Source organism: Bos grunniens, chromosome 8 (assembly GCF_055505025.1).
Source record: "Bos grunniens cultivar Pamir isolate PY7600 chromosome 8, Bosgru_T2T1.0, whole genome shotgun sequence".
In the NCBI taxonomy this organism is placed as follows: Eukaryota; Metazoa; Chordata; class Mammalia; order Artiodactyla; family Bovidae; genus Bos; species Bos grunniens.
This window is the reverse complement of record NC_141172.1, coordinates 42,368,005-42,381,502: the sequence shown is the minus strand read 5'-3', so window position 1 is coordinate 42,381,502 and position 13,498 is coordinate 42,368,005. Positions and strand designations below refer to the sequence as shown.

Here is a 13,498-nt window from a genome sequence, read left to right as displayed (position 1 = left end):
TGCCTGGAGAATCCCAGGGACGGCAGAGCCTGGTGGGCTGCTGTCTGTGGGGTCGCACAGAGTCGGACACGACTGAAGCGACTTAGCAGAGCAGCAGTAGCAGAGAGCAAAATAACTTACTGGAATATAAAGATAAGAGCTGATGAGCATCCCACTAATGGAGAAAAGGGGGAATTTTCACGGAATCAGTATTTTTCCCCATCCCGTCTCTGTTTTGTGTCGATCAAAACATACCATTGGCCATTTAGTTAAAAAATGAAATATGCTTGTACACATACACCAGTTACTTTATGTACAATAAAGGAATGAGGAAGGGGAAATGAAAGGAGAGAGAAACTATTACTGTAGTCGTCAGGATGTGGTGGAGCCAAATTGCAGTTTTCTCATTGAGAATGTCTTCTTGGTCTGGGAGAAGAGAATTCTGGAGTAAAGTAGCAGGTTCCCTTTTTAGTAGATACCTCCTGTCTGCTACTGGAACACATCCATTGTATCTTCATCTTCCATCTCCAGCTGTGCAGTTATGCCTGTTTCACTGATTGGCTGTCAAACTGGAATCTGATCTGCCTCATTGACAAGCCCTGTCGTTCACAGTAGGCTTTTGTTAGTTTACTAAGTGATGTATGCCTCTTAAACTCACCACAGAACCATCCTTCCCCACCACCTTCAAATTAATGTGATCATTGTCCTCAGCCTTGACTCCTTCCTTGGGCTTTTCACCCACCATGGTGAGCGCTGGGGTCCTAGCTGCCGCTTCACAAAAGAGGCACCGCGTCCGCACAGAATGAGCACACAAGCGGCAGAAGAAGGAGGCCCCTGCGGCTTCTTTTATGTCGGTATGCAGCTTCGCGCACAATGAGTATTGTGACCCAAGCATGTAACCTGCAACAGGAGTCATTTGGATGGTTTTCAGTTCCTCCAGTTGTTTTTCTGGGTACTGCCCTCCCACTTTTGACAGTAGGCGTGACCGTGTGACTTGCCCATGAAACATCAGTGGAAATGACATGACGTGTCCGTTCCTGATGGGAGCTTTCAAAGCCAGTGTGCAGCTCCTCTTTTTCCCCATCATGGTGGTCATGGAATCAAGTGTGCAGATGGAAATCAGCCTGGCTCCCCCAGGGACTGCAGGGAGTAGCGGTCCAGTGCTGACCTGTGTTACAGGTGTATTATGGACAGTACAATTAATCTTGATGACATTAAGTTAGGGACGTTAGGCCGCAATTTGTTACCACAGCATAACTTAGCTTTTCTTTACTGATATTGAAATTGCTGCCAGGAAGGGTGCTGCTGTAGCCAAAGGGCTTAGCAGCTGACGTGTGGACAGCAGGGACAGTGTCATTGGGGGCTGAATCACAGAACACAGGAGACTATTTGGCTCTTTCTTAGTTTTCCAAGGATGCTCAGTACAGGACCATCCTTGATGCACAGGAGAGAAGGTAACCCACTACTGAGATGTCTTTGGGTACTAAGGACTCAATCTCTTTGGGAAGGAAAACCCTTTCCTATCTATCTTGTGAGACTTATTGTGTCTTAAAAACTTGCATTTCTCAAACTTGATCACACATCAGAATCCCCAGGAGGGATCGTAACAACACAGACTGTTGGGCCCTACCCGGAGTTTCTGATTCAGTAGGTCTTGGAAGAGGCCCAGGAACTGGCATTTCCAAGAAGTTCCCAGGTGATACTGATGCTGCTGGTCTGGAGACCACACTTTTGAGAACCACTGCTCAAGGAAAGAAGTGTTAGAAGTGGACCTCCCCTTATCTCAGCCACAGTGCCTGCTGGATGGGACACCTGAGTGTCTGCACTCTCTAATCTTTGTGGGATTTCCTTTGTTTGTTTGCATTTTCCTGTGATTTAAATCTTTTAGCCTGTTCCATGTGTGGAACTTTAGCTCCCCAATTTGAAAAGGAATTTTGCAAAGCTATGCCACTATTATCTAGTGGCAACTCTTTGTTTCTACAGCTTGTATAATAATATTGAGTGTTTATAAAGCCTGTGTTCATCCAGAATTGGGTTTTAAAATTTGGTCAGAAGACTTTACTTGAATCACAGCAGTCTTGTAAGAAAATAATAACCCACACATAATGCTGAGAAAGAAATCTTTATTTATGCTAATCCCACTGAGTGTCTCTCTGTGTTGGCTTGTTCCCTCGTGAATGCTCATTGAGAAGTCACGGTCTCCTCCTGAAACCCCAGTGAAGCAGGGAGGAGTGGAGTGAGGCAGGGAGGAGCGGGTGTGCAACGCTGCCGTCTTCTCAGCTGCCACTTCTGAATTCTATCTCTGTGTTCTTACTCTACCATCAGGCAGAAGCGTACAATGGTTTCCCTTTACAGAGCCAGGACAGTGGTCATCTAGACACTTATGCCAAGGTCGGAGAGACAGAGGCATCTGTGAGTGACGGCCTCTGGGGCCCTTGGGACCGGGAACCAATTTGAGGGACTTCCCTGTCTAAAGGCATGACGTGCGTGTCCATAGCCCCGGGGTCAGAGACTGAATCAAGATGAGTAAGAGGGAGGAGAAGTCAGTGTTTCATTGGGAAAGGGGGAAACTTGTTTATATGCTCCCCTACCTATAAATTAATCTCTCAGAGACAAGACTCACTTTCAGAAAGAACACTTGGTGACATTGATTGATGACAGGCCTTGAATGACCAAAGAATATTAATGAAGTTCCTCTATATGCCTCACTCAGTCATTGTCAGAATATATGACCATATGTATAACCAAATAGGCAGAAGCTTGGTGTCTATCTTAAAAACCCTGCTCTGTGTTCTGGTCTATGTAATATTTTAAAAGGTAGGAGAGTACTTCTATTTATCTTCATGTGTCAGAGTTTGGCACCCGAGCTCAGGAGGCCAATAATCCTACAATCGGTAGAGCACAGTGAACTTGGGACTATGACTTTGCTTTGCCAGGTTTGTATCTGTGCTTTTGATCTACACTGAAATTACAGAAGCCAAGCACTGCCACTACCCACCAATAATTCTTACAAAGATTGCTTTTCAACAATCTGTATGTACTGACCTCTACATGTAGATGCCAACCTGAGAAATACTAACCACTACAAACATCCCGCCGCATATGGGTAGGGAAGTCACATATTATCTGACATCTCCAAAAATATAGATAGGTGTCACTTTTCTTGTCTTTGCTTCTCCACCTCTGTTCATGTGATGCCTAATAATGAAGAATGACTTTTCACTTGTGCTCATTTGCTGGCTTCTACCCAGATATTAAATCCATCTAGAATTGAAGACCAGAGAAAGATATTCACTTTGGGGTAATCAATGCAAGTGAAGAAACAATCTACTGGAACCCATTTTATTTATTTGAAGGTGAAAGTTGCTTCTAACAGTTCTTCCAGGGGTGCATCCCACTCTTGATTTCTAAGTGGGTGTGTCAGTTACCTATGGCCACAATAATGCCGTGTAACACACAGCTCTCAGAGCCTCAGTGGCATACAACAATAAACAGGTATGGCTCACATGTCCCGGTGGTCACTGGGGTGGTCCTGCCCGTCTTGGCCAGTCTCACTCACTTCTGTCAACTGACGGAGGCCAGCTTTGGCCAGGCAGCTGAGGCAATTCAGGTCTGTTCCACATGCCTCCTGCCACATGGATAGCCCAAACTTGTTCTCATGGCTGCAACACAAGAAGGACAGTGGACAAGGCTCCTCGAGGCTTAGGCTCAGAACTGGCATGTCATCATTTCTGTGGCATTCTTTCAGCCTCAGAAAGTCACAAGACCAGTTCACGTTCAAGGAGATGAAGAAGCAAGTTCTGCCTCTTGTGAGAAGAACTGAAAAGCCATGTCAGTGTGTTTGGCTGTAGACAAAAAAGTAAAGGATTCGGAACCATAAAATGCAGTAAATCTTTCATAGTGAAATCCTCCCCCAATTATAGTTCTGGCCAGGATTTGGTGGTTGCTTAAGAGATACACTTCCATTACCCTCCTTAAATACCTGTGGTAAAGTGTGGAGGTAGTCAATCACATCTTCTCTTGAGGCTGATGTTTCAGAATGTTTGTACAGAGGAGGCCTTACATAAGTCCTCAGCATACCGTTATCACTACCATGATTGTCGCCACAGGGGAGCTCCTAACTAGAGTTATTTGCCGAAGAGCATCCAGTGACTGAACATCCAGCAGTGGACAGAAAACGGTAGCTTGTTGAAAATCCTGGTGGGGTGGGAAAGGGGCCCAAAAGCAGCTGGAAGAGAAGAGTGTTGTCATGAAAGAGTCTTGGGAGCTTGTGTAAAGTGTGAAAGTGTTAGTTGCTCCACCATATCCAACTCTGCGACCTCATGGACTATAGCCCACCAGGTTCCTCTGTCCATGCAATTCTCCAAGCAAGAATACTGGAGTGGGTTGCCATTTTCTTCTCCAGGGGATCTTCCTGACCCAGGGATCGAATCCAGGTCTCCTGCATTGCAGGCAGATTCTTTACTGTCTGAGCCCCCAGGGAGCTTGTAGTAAATATTTTTCTTAATATTTATTTATTTGGCTACACTAAGTCTTAGTTGTGGCACACAAGATCTTCATTGCATCATGCAGGATCTTTGTGGCACACAGACTCTAGTTGTGTCTCTTGAGCTTTGGAGCACATGGACTCAGTATTTGTGGCGCATGAGCTCAGCTGCTTCATGACAGGTGGGATCCCTGTTCCCCAACCAGGGACTAAACCCATGTCCCCCACACTGCAAGGCAGACTCCCAACCGCTGGACCACTGGGAAGTCCCCATAGTAAATAACATTTGAGAAGGATCAGGGTGAGGTACAGTTGAGGGAGCAACTAGATGGCTCCAGTCTATTCTTCCTGGGGAGCCTCCATCAGAAAGCAGGAGAGGAATTTGATTTCCACAGCCTCTGGCTTCCTCCTGGCAGAATCAGAGATGACTGGCATGAGTTGTGTTGGAGTCCCCTTAAGCACTTAGCTGGCAAACTTGATTTTCACCCCAGGCTGTGGCTATTTCCTGTAGCCAACAGAGAAAAGCCCCATAATCATTTCTGAATTCTTTTCCATGGAGTTGCTCTGAGGCAATCTTACCACATAAGTCCAGCTAAGTCTCTGGGCACTCGCTAAAAGGTATCACCCATACCCTTTGATTGGGCTTCCCTGATAACTCAGCTGGTAAAGAATCTGCCTGCAATGCAGGAGACTCCAGTTTGATTCCTGGGTCGTGAAGATACACTGGAGAAGGGATAGGCTACCCACTCCAGTATTCTTGCCTGGGGAATTCCATGGACTGCAAGAGTCGGACACAACTGAGTGACTTTCAAAAAAAAAAAAAAAAATACCCTTTGACAGCTGGCCCATCCTAACACGTAACACGGAGTGTGGACGTTGGTTGTACCATGCTGGGGGTGTGAATGTCAAGGTTGGGGATGGGGCGGTTGGCAGAGAGGAGAGCTCTACCACTTGCTAATGAGGTGAAAGGAATCCCTTAATGGTATTGTAATCCTTCTGGCTTACTCTGGATATAAGCTGTCTACTTACTGCTGAATCTACTCAAATACTGAAGCATGCATTCCTGGTCCCACTGGAGCACACAGCAGTCATCACCTTAACACTGCTTCTCACACCTGACTGAAGAAGAACAAGGGTAGGAACTGTGTTAACTGTCGAACATGGTGAGAACCACTGAAGATGACGTGGTTAACCAGCTGAGGCTTGATGCTCCTGGTGCTCCCGGAGGAAGTCTGAAATGCCTGTTGGCCCATGGATTCAGGCAGACTTGGAAGCTGTGCAGGAGCTGAGATGGATGTCTGCTCGCATCCGTGTCAGGGAGGGAGGGCACCCAGGCCAGGCCAGGCGCCCTCACCGCAGCTGACATGCTTGGAGATTGTTCTCTGTGCACGGGCTCCAGGATCACCAGCCCCAGGCTCTGCTACTTCTGCAGTTCATTTCTAGAGACCTCATTTCTCCACAATCAAAATGGCACACACAACCAGCCTCTTGTGCTGAGGGTTGAGGAGGGTGCCTGGCACAGAGTACAGTAGTGGGGTTTAGAACCTGCTCAGTGGGACAGAGTCTACACGGCGTTCATGCAAGGCTTTCAGTGACACATCTGAAGAGAAGTTGTGCAACAAGGGAAGAGAGTGGATTTCCTGGTGGCTCAGTGGTGAAGAATCCACCTGCCAATGCAGGAGATATGGGTTCGATCCTTGATCCAGGGAGATCCCACACACTGTGGAGTAACCAAGCCGCTGTGACACAACTATTTGAGACTGCACTCTAAGACCCACAACTCCTAAAGCCCACGTGCCCTGGTGCCCCTACTCCGCAAGAAAAGCCACCGCAATGAGAAGCCTGCACACAGCAACTAGAGAGTGGCCCCCATTCTCTACAAGTAGAGAAAAGCCTGTACAGCAACAAAGACCTGGCACAGCCAAAAATAAGACTATTTAAAAAAAAAAAAAGGGAATAGAGGAGCTCTGTGTTGCCCCAGGAGGAAGGGGGTCTAAGTTCTAAGCCAAAAATCCAACAACCAGCACACAACACATAGTTTTTTTTAAAGATATTTTGATGTGGACTATTTTTAAAGTCTTTATTGAATTTGTTACAACACAGCTTGTTTTATGTTTTGGTTTTTTAGCAATGAGGCATGTGGGATCTTAGCTCCCCACCCAGGGATCAAACCCACACTGCCTGCATTGGAAGGCGCAGTCTTAATCACTGGACGACCAGGGATGTTCTCCCACTCAACACATTTAAATGGCACCCCACATGAGACAGGGACCAGGAGCTAAGTTCATTCAGCTAAGTCAACAAAGTAGATGTTTGTTCAACTAAATAAAGCCTGAGTGAGCACTGCTGGTCCCTCTGTGAGGGTGCTTGTTAAGGGATGTGTAGGCATCCTGAGGTCCTCGCCAAGGCTGAGACTGTTGTTTCCACTTCCTCTGAGCCCTCCAGCTCACGTCATTCATCTGTGCAACCTGGCGTGTCAGCTCCCCCTAGTGGCCAGTGGTGAACACTCCCACGCATGAGCCAGTCGAGTTACGAAATCAGTGTATCTATAAGCACTTTTCACAAATCAAATCAATCAGAAATCTCAAGGTTGAACCATGCATAATAAATGGTAAAGTTCATGAACTTTACATATATATTTGTGTGTGTGTGCACACGCATGCACTCCAGGTCTCAAAGTAAGGTGTATTTGTTACAGGTTAGCATTAAAAAGTTTGTAAAACCTATGTCACACATGATGGAACCAGGCCTTCCATAGTTGTGGTTCCTCGTGGCAAGGAGGAACCATCCTCAGGCACCCCTTCTGTTGACTCATTCTGAGTCAGGGATTTGGTGGGGGGTAACACAAAAGCTGGAGAGGGCACAATCCTTCCTTATTGAGGAGAGAACAACATAGGTGGTAGACAGCCACAAACACGTGAAAGAAAGAAAATGGAGTTACAGAGCAGCAGGCCCCTGGGAAGGATGCAGCAGGCAGAGCGGGGACGCGGGAGGCCCGGGAAGACTGGCCCAGAGCCGCATCCTGAAGGAAACCCAGGGCATGAAAGCGCGAGAAGAAAAGGGATTTTACCTCACAGCAGGCTGTAGCTGGAAAGGGCTTGGGGGCTGACGGGGGCGCTGACACCATCAGCACCTCATTTTTTTCCTAGTAACCCATATTTATATCCTCATGGACTATTAAAAAAGTTTCAAAGTTTATATAGCACATGTCTGTCTCCTTCAAAGTCAGCTTACTTCTCCCTCTCTGTGTTTGACTTCTTATTATGCTTGATTGTTTTTTATTGTGGTAAAATATATATAACATGAAGCTTGCTGTTGTAACTGTTTTTAAGTGTGCATTGAGTACATTCACAATGTTGAATCATCAACCCTATCATCCATTTCTGAAACGTTCTCATCACCCGAAACTGTAACCACTGAGCAATAACTACTCATTTCCTACTCAGCTTTGCCCCTGGTCATGTTAGTTCTACTTTCTATCTCTGAATTAGCCTTTCTAGATATTTAGTGAAATCATGTAACACTTGTCTTTTTGTGTCTGGTGCATTTCACGTAACATAATGTCTTCAAGTTTCATCTGTGTTGTAGCCTGTGTCAGAACTTCATTACTGCTTCTGGCTGAAGAGCAGTCCATTGTATGTGTATGTGACACTCTATTTGTCCATCTATGGATGGCCATCTATGGGTTATCTCACCTCACTTTCAGTGAAGGGACTGAAGTTCTGAGTGGTTCAGGGTCACCCCATTACTCCGTGGGAAGCCGGATCAGAGAGACCGGGTCTCCCGCTTCCCAGGCCAAGACACTGCTCCAGGCTACCGAACATGACACCCTTTTACTTCAGGTTCTCCTCTGGTTTCAAAGTGAAAATAACAACAACAACGAAATCTCATATAGCACTTAACTACATCCCAGGCACTGTTCTGAGTGCCTCATGCACGGTAACTCATTTCCGCGTTACCGTAAGACCCGTGAGGTAGTTGTACAGCATTACTTTCCCCTCTTAACAGATGAGGAAATAAGCACAGAGAGGCTCAGGAACTTGCCCACTGCCACACAGCTATTAAGTGACAAAGCCAGGCCAGGAACCCAGCTCCAAAGTCCCTACACTTAATGACTCTACCCCACTGCCCCCAGCTTTATAGAGAGAAAAGCTTTCTTCACTAAAGCCGCACATCCCAGTTTCTAGTGTTAGAGACTCGATTCCAGGGAAGAAGTCAATCAAAGTGTTCTTTCTCTGAGATTAACTCAGGAAGAAAGTTTATCCCAGAAAAAAAGACTGCAAGTTGAATCTCACCTACCTTTTACACAAACGTCCATGGCTCTAAAGTCTTCATGGGGTCTCAAGGGACAGAGTCTCCTCCCCTGACCTGGATTATCTGGAAACTTCAGAGCAAAGGAACATCCTCCAGGCCTGGAACTGGTTCCCTGAAACATTCTAGACTCCGCCCAGTTAAAGGCACAGGAGTCTGCCCCTGGGGTGCCCTGACTGCTGAGAGTGCAGCTGGTTTTCACGTGCCTCTGAGTGTCACTCTCCAGATTACCACAGCCGCTGGAGTTAGGGTGAAGCCAGTTACCTGCAGAACCCAGAAGAGTCACACAAGTCCCCGACAGCCCTGCCCCAGGTATATTTACATCATGTGACTTGTTGACTAGGAAGATGGAAGCTTCTAGAAAGGAACCCAAAGAGAATCCACAGCTGCTTTCTCCAAGCTTCTTATACTCAGAAAAGCAAGTGCTGAAGAAATCACTCCCATCCTAAGGAGGAGGAAAATTGGAGGGAGTCCCGCTGTCTCCAGTAAAACAAACAAGGACACTTAATTTCCAGGCACTGCCGAGAAGATGTGTTATTAGAAAGTCTGAGTTCCAAGGGACTCTGTGTCCTTGCAGTGTGGCTGTCTGAGTTCTCTAGGTTGTGGTTTCAGCCAGGAAGTCGAAGAACTTCAGCTGATGGGTCAACAAGAACAGAACTTAACCTGCCACAGCACATGGGGCTGTAGCTTTGGTAAGACTGTTAAAGTGTCCTCCCGAAGCAACCAGTTGCTGGCTTCTGACATTTCCTTTGGGGAAGCTACAAAGTGCTAACTCTTCCCAGGTGGCGCTAGTGGTTAAAAAAAAAGAAAAGAAAAAAAGAAAGCCTGCCTGCAATGCAGAAGACACAAGGAACATCAGTTTGATTCCTAAATCGGGAAGATCCCTTGGAGAAGGAAATGGCACCCCACTCCCGTGTTCTTGCCTGGAGAATCCCATGGACAGAGGAGCCTGGTGGGCTACGGTCCCTAGGGTCGCAAAGAGTTGGACACAACTGAGGATGCACAAGTTGCTAAACAGCAAGGAAGGGCACAAACGCTCTGCAATTCTATATTTCTGGCCATTTTGAAGATTTCCTCTTCAATCTTACCCATCCACCCACCTGTATTAACCAAGCTCTCCTGTATCAGAATTCAGATAATACAGAAATCAGGTGATGCAGTCAAGGACGGGGGAACTGCTTTTCCTGCCTCAGATAGGAGACTGCAGCTCCAGAACCATTCTCTGGAACTCAGCATAATGCCTCCCAACCCCGGCTCGCACATACTCCCCATGATCCCCCTCTTGCCCAAGTCTTCACAGATGGGCACCCTTGAGTTTTAAGGAAGCCAAAGACCCTGTCCAGAGGTGAGGTAAGAAGGAATCCATGGCAGTAGGAAATCAGCAAAACCTGTAGGCTCAGCCCCCCGCCAGAAACGTGCAGGCCCCAGAGGAGTCACACAAGCACCCACTTCTCCTGCCCTAGTTATAGCCAGGACCCATTGACCAGGAAGAGAGAAAGTTTAAGAACAAAAGCCAAAGACAGCAGATTCCCTGGTGGCTCAGTAGTAAAGAATCCACCTGCCAATGCAGAAGACAGGGTTCAATCCCTGATCCAGGACGATCCCACATGCTATGGAGCAACTAAGCCTATGCTCCGCAAGTACTGAGCCTGTCTCTAGAACCCAGGAACCTCAATTACAGAGCCCTTGTGCACTAGAGCCCATGCTCCCCAACGAGAAGCCACCGCAGTGAGAAGCCCTCACACTGCAACAAACTTGCCACAACTAGAGAAAAGCTGTGCAGCAAGGAAGACCCAGCACAGCCAAAGATAAATAAATACAATTATTTTTTTAAAAAAACCAAAGAGACTGCACAGCTGCCTTGTCCAAGCCTCTTCTGCTTGTAGCAGCAAGTGATTAGGAAATCATGAGATCACGCTTGTGAAAGATCACGCTTGCAAACTTGCACAGGTGTTCTAGAAACGTTAGCTATTTTGCTAAGCATAAGGGAACTTTTTTCTTTGAGGCAAGATGGTCTTTCACCATCCTAAGTTTTGCTCCCAGAGCAGACAGGCACTCACACAGAAATATCATCTTTCGAGTTACCCCAGGAGCGTGGACAACACAGGCTGGTGGGAATGGACCAAGTTGTGGATATCCTTGTTCAGATTGGATTGTCCACTGCAGCACTGAACCTAGGCATGCTGCTCTAATGGAGAAGAGCAAGAAGGTTTTCCTGAGAAATCTGCCACCTGTCTTTGTTGAGTGTGAGGATGAAGGAATTAGGATCTGCTGTGACGCAGTGCCAGGGATCCATTCACTCTGGTGTTTCTCTCAGTGTTGGGCTGACTCCATCACTCCTCCTGGCTCCTGGCTCCCAGCTACCCTGCAGAATGTTCAGGGCTCACTCCCATGTATTTCACAATCCCCTCCTTTGTTACAGCTCTCTCAACTGTGTTCCCAAGCAGTAGCAGCTGACGTCTATCCATTCCTGCCTGTTCTCCTGATTCTATGCTGAGCGCTTCACACACATCACCTCATCCAATCCCACTAGCTGGGTGATCACCAAGCCCGCCCGCCCCATCTCCCTTGCAGCTCTGCGTCCCTCCCCTTCTCCCACTGCTCATCCCTTAGTTCAGGATACCCCACTCCTGGTTTGGCAGGAGGGTGTCAGGATTGGTCTCCCCACCACCAGCCTTGTCCCTATTCAGCACAGATGTATTATCCCCTGTTTAAAGCCACCAGATGGCTCCCTCACTTTCCTCCTCAGTCTGGCTTCATGAAATTAATTTGAGTTCAGCCTCATCACATTTCCCCTGCACTTTCCAACTGAGCCAAACTGCCACAGGGGTTCCTAAGCTTAAGCTCTCGTGCCATCCACTTTGTTACTCAGAGCTTCTCCCCAGTGTGTTCAACAGAGAGCTCAGGCTCCTTGAGTTCTCTCACTTCCGAACATCAAACACTGGTCTCTTTGCCAAGGAAATGTGTCTGCGTGATCCAGAGAAGCATGGCCCCAACCAGGGTTATAACGTGTGTGTGGTTTTGTCCATATCAGTACGACACACCCCTAATATATCCTTCCATCTGGTGGGAAGGAAGGTGGTCAGTGTGGACACTGGAGCCAGCTTAGTCAGGGATTCAGCACTGGCCAACACCAGCCTCTGGTACTGGTTCTGAGTTACGGGGCAGGACAGTGTTGCACTGTCCCAGCCCTTCTTCTCTCCACTCTCTGGCTGACAGCATCAGTGCCTCCATCCTCACTAGACCAGAAGCCTGCCTCCTGCTCTGCAGAGTGTTTCTTTTCACTCATGAAACTTAGATGGCCAGTAATGTTGGCATATAAAGTAGAGTGCTTCAGACTTCATGGTGGTTCAAGCGGGAGATTCTTCATCTTTGAAAGCATGATAAAGGCAGAATTGTATTGTCCTGTAGGTTATTGGATGTACCGTACTTCATACCAAGTAAGATGAGGGCCCGAAGAGGGCTCCCTGGACCAGCTCAACTAGATCTGGCTCTGACCCTAACTTTATTTGCTCTCAGGGCAGTCTCATGAGATGAGCCTTTTTTTTTGCCTGTGTTAGAACCACAAGATTTTGTCTTTGTACTAACATTCTAAAATATTATGAGATTACAATAAAACATCATTAAAGTAAACTTCTTTCCTATAAAATGAGATTACATACTCTTCCTGTTCTACAATTAGATTTTTTCAGGCTTCCCCGGTGGTTCAGTAAGAATCCACTTGCCAGAGCAGGAGACCCTAGAGCCGGTGGAGCTCAGCAGGAGAAGCCACCACAATCAGAAGCCCACGCACCACAGACAGAGAGTAGCCCCCGCTCGCCAAGAAAACCTTTCAAAAATTAAGACTCTCCTGCTCGAACCACCCTGAAGTCTGAAAACCCTGCACAACCGAAAATAAATAAAATTATAAAAAGTGAAAGATATTTTTCACTCCAGTAAAGATAAGGAAAAGAGAATTTAAAGACGTCTTGGAGTCCCTGGTGGCTCAGAGGTTAAAGTGTCTACCTGGAATGCGGGAGACTCGGGTTCGATCCCTCAGTCGGGAAGATCCCCTGGAGAAGGAAAATGGCACCCCACTCCAGTACTCTTGCCTGGAGAATCCCATGGATGGAGGAGCCTGGTGGGCTACAGTCCATGGGGTCCCAAAGAGTCAGACACGAGTTTCTTTCAAAAACTAAGTGAAAATTAAAATACTGTTTAATGATAAACTCCTGCAACGTTTCATCTCAATGACAATGCTTTTTTTTTTTTTTTTAAAGCCAATTTAATAGAATCTTGGTCTCCCACAGTGTTGACACTTGTCGCTACTCTCATTTTTTTCTCTTCACATTCATTTTTTATTCTTCGGTCCTCCTTCTGTTTCCTGTAATGAATTATGAAATATTTTATAGTTTGGGTATATATTTAATAGTTGGACATATTCTTTTCCTAATGTAAAGGAATGCAGGGTTTATGGCCGTACATATCTTAAGAGAATGCAGGAAGCCAGAAGCAAGACTCATCCTCTCTGCCCAGGCCCGGGGAGCTGCGTGTCCTGCGGCTCTCTGCCCCCTTGTGTCTGCACTGGGGTACTGCATGGTCCTCAGAACTGCATCATCTGAGATGGATCAAGGCCTCCCTCCCGTCATCCAATATGTTCCCTAGGCCACCCCCAATTCTGTGAGATGGGAGAACAAGTGCTCCCAAGCTCCAGGAGGAAAATGAAGGAACTCTGCAATCAGA

At 46.9% G+C, this 13,498-nt stretch overlaps 1 pseudogene; it reads right to left on the bottom strand.

Annotated features, from left to right (window-relative positions):
- Positions 1 to 269: 269 nt before the first annotated feature.
- On the bottom strand, positions 270 to 1,198 carry LOC147366977 (uncharacterized; annotated as a pseudogene).
- Between the last annotated feature and the right edge of the window lie 12,300 nt (positions 1,199 to 13,498).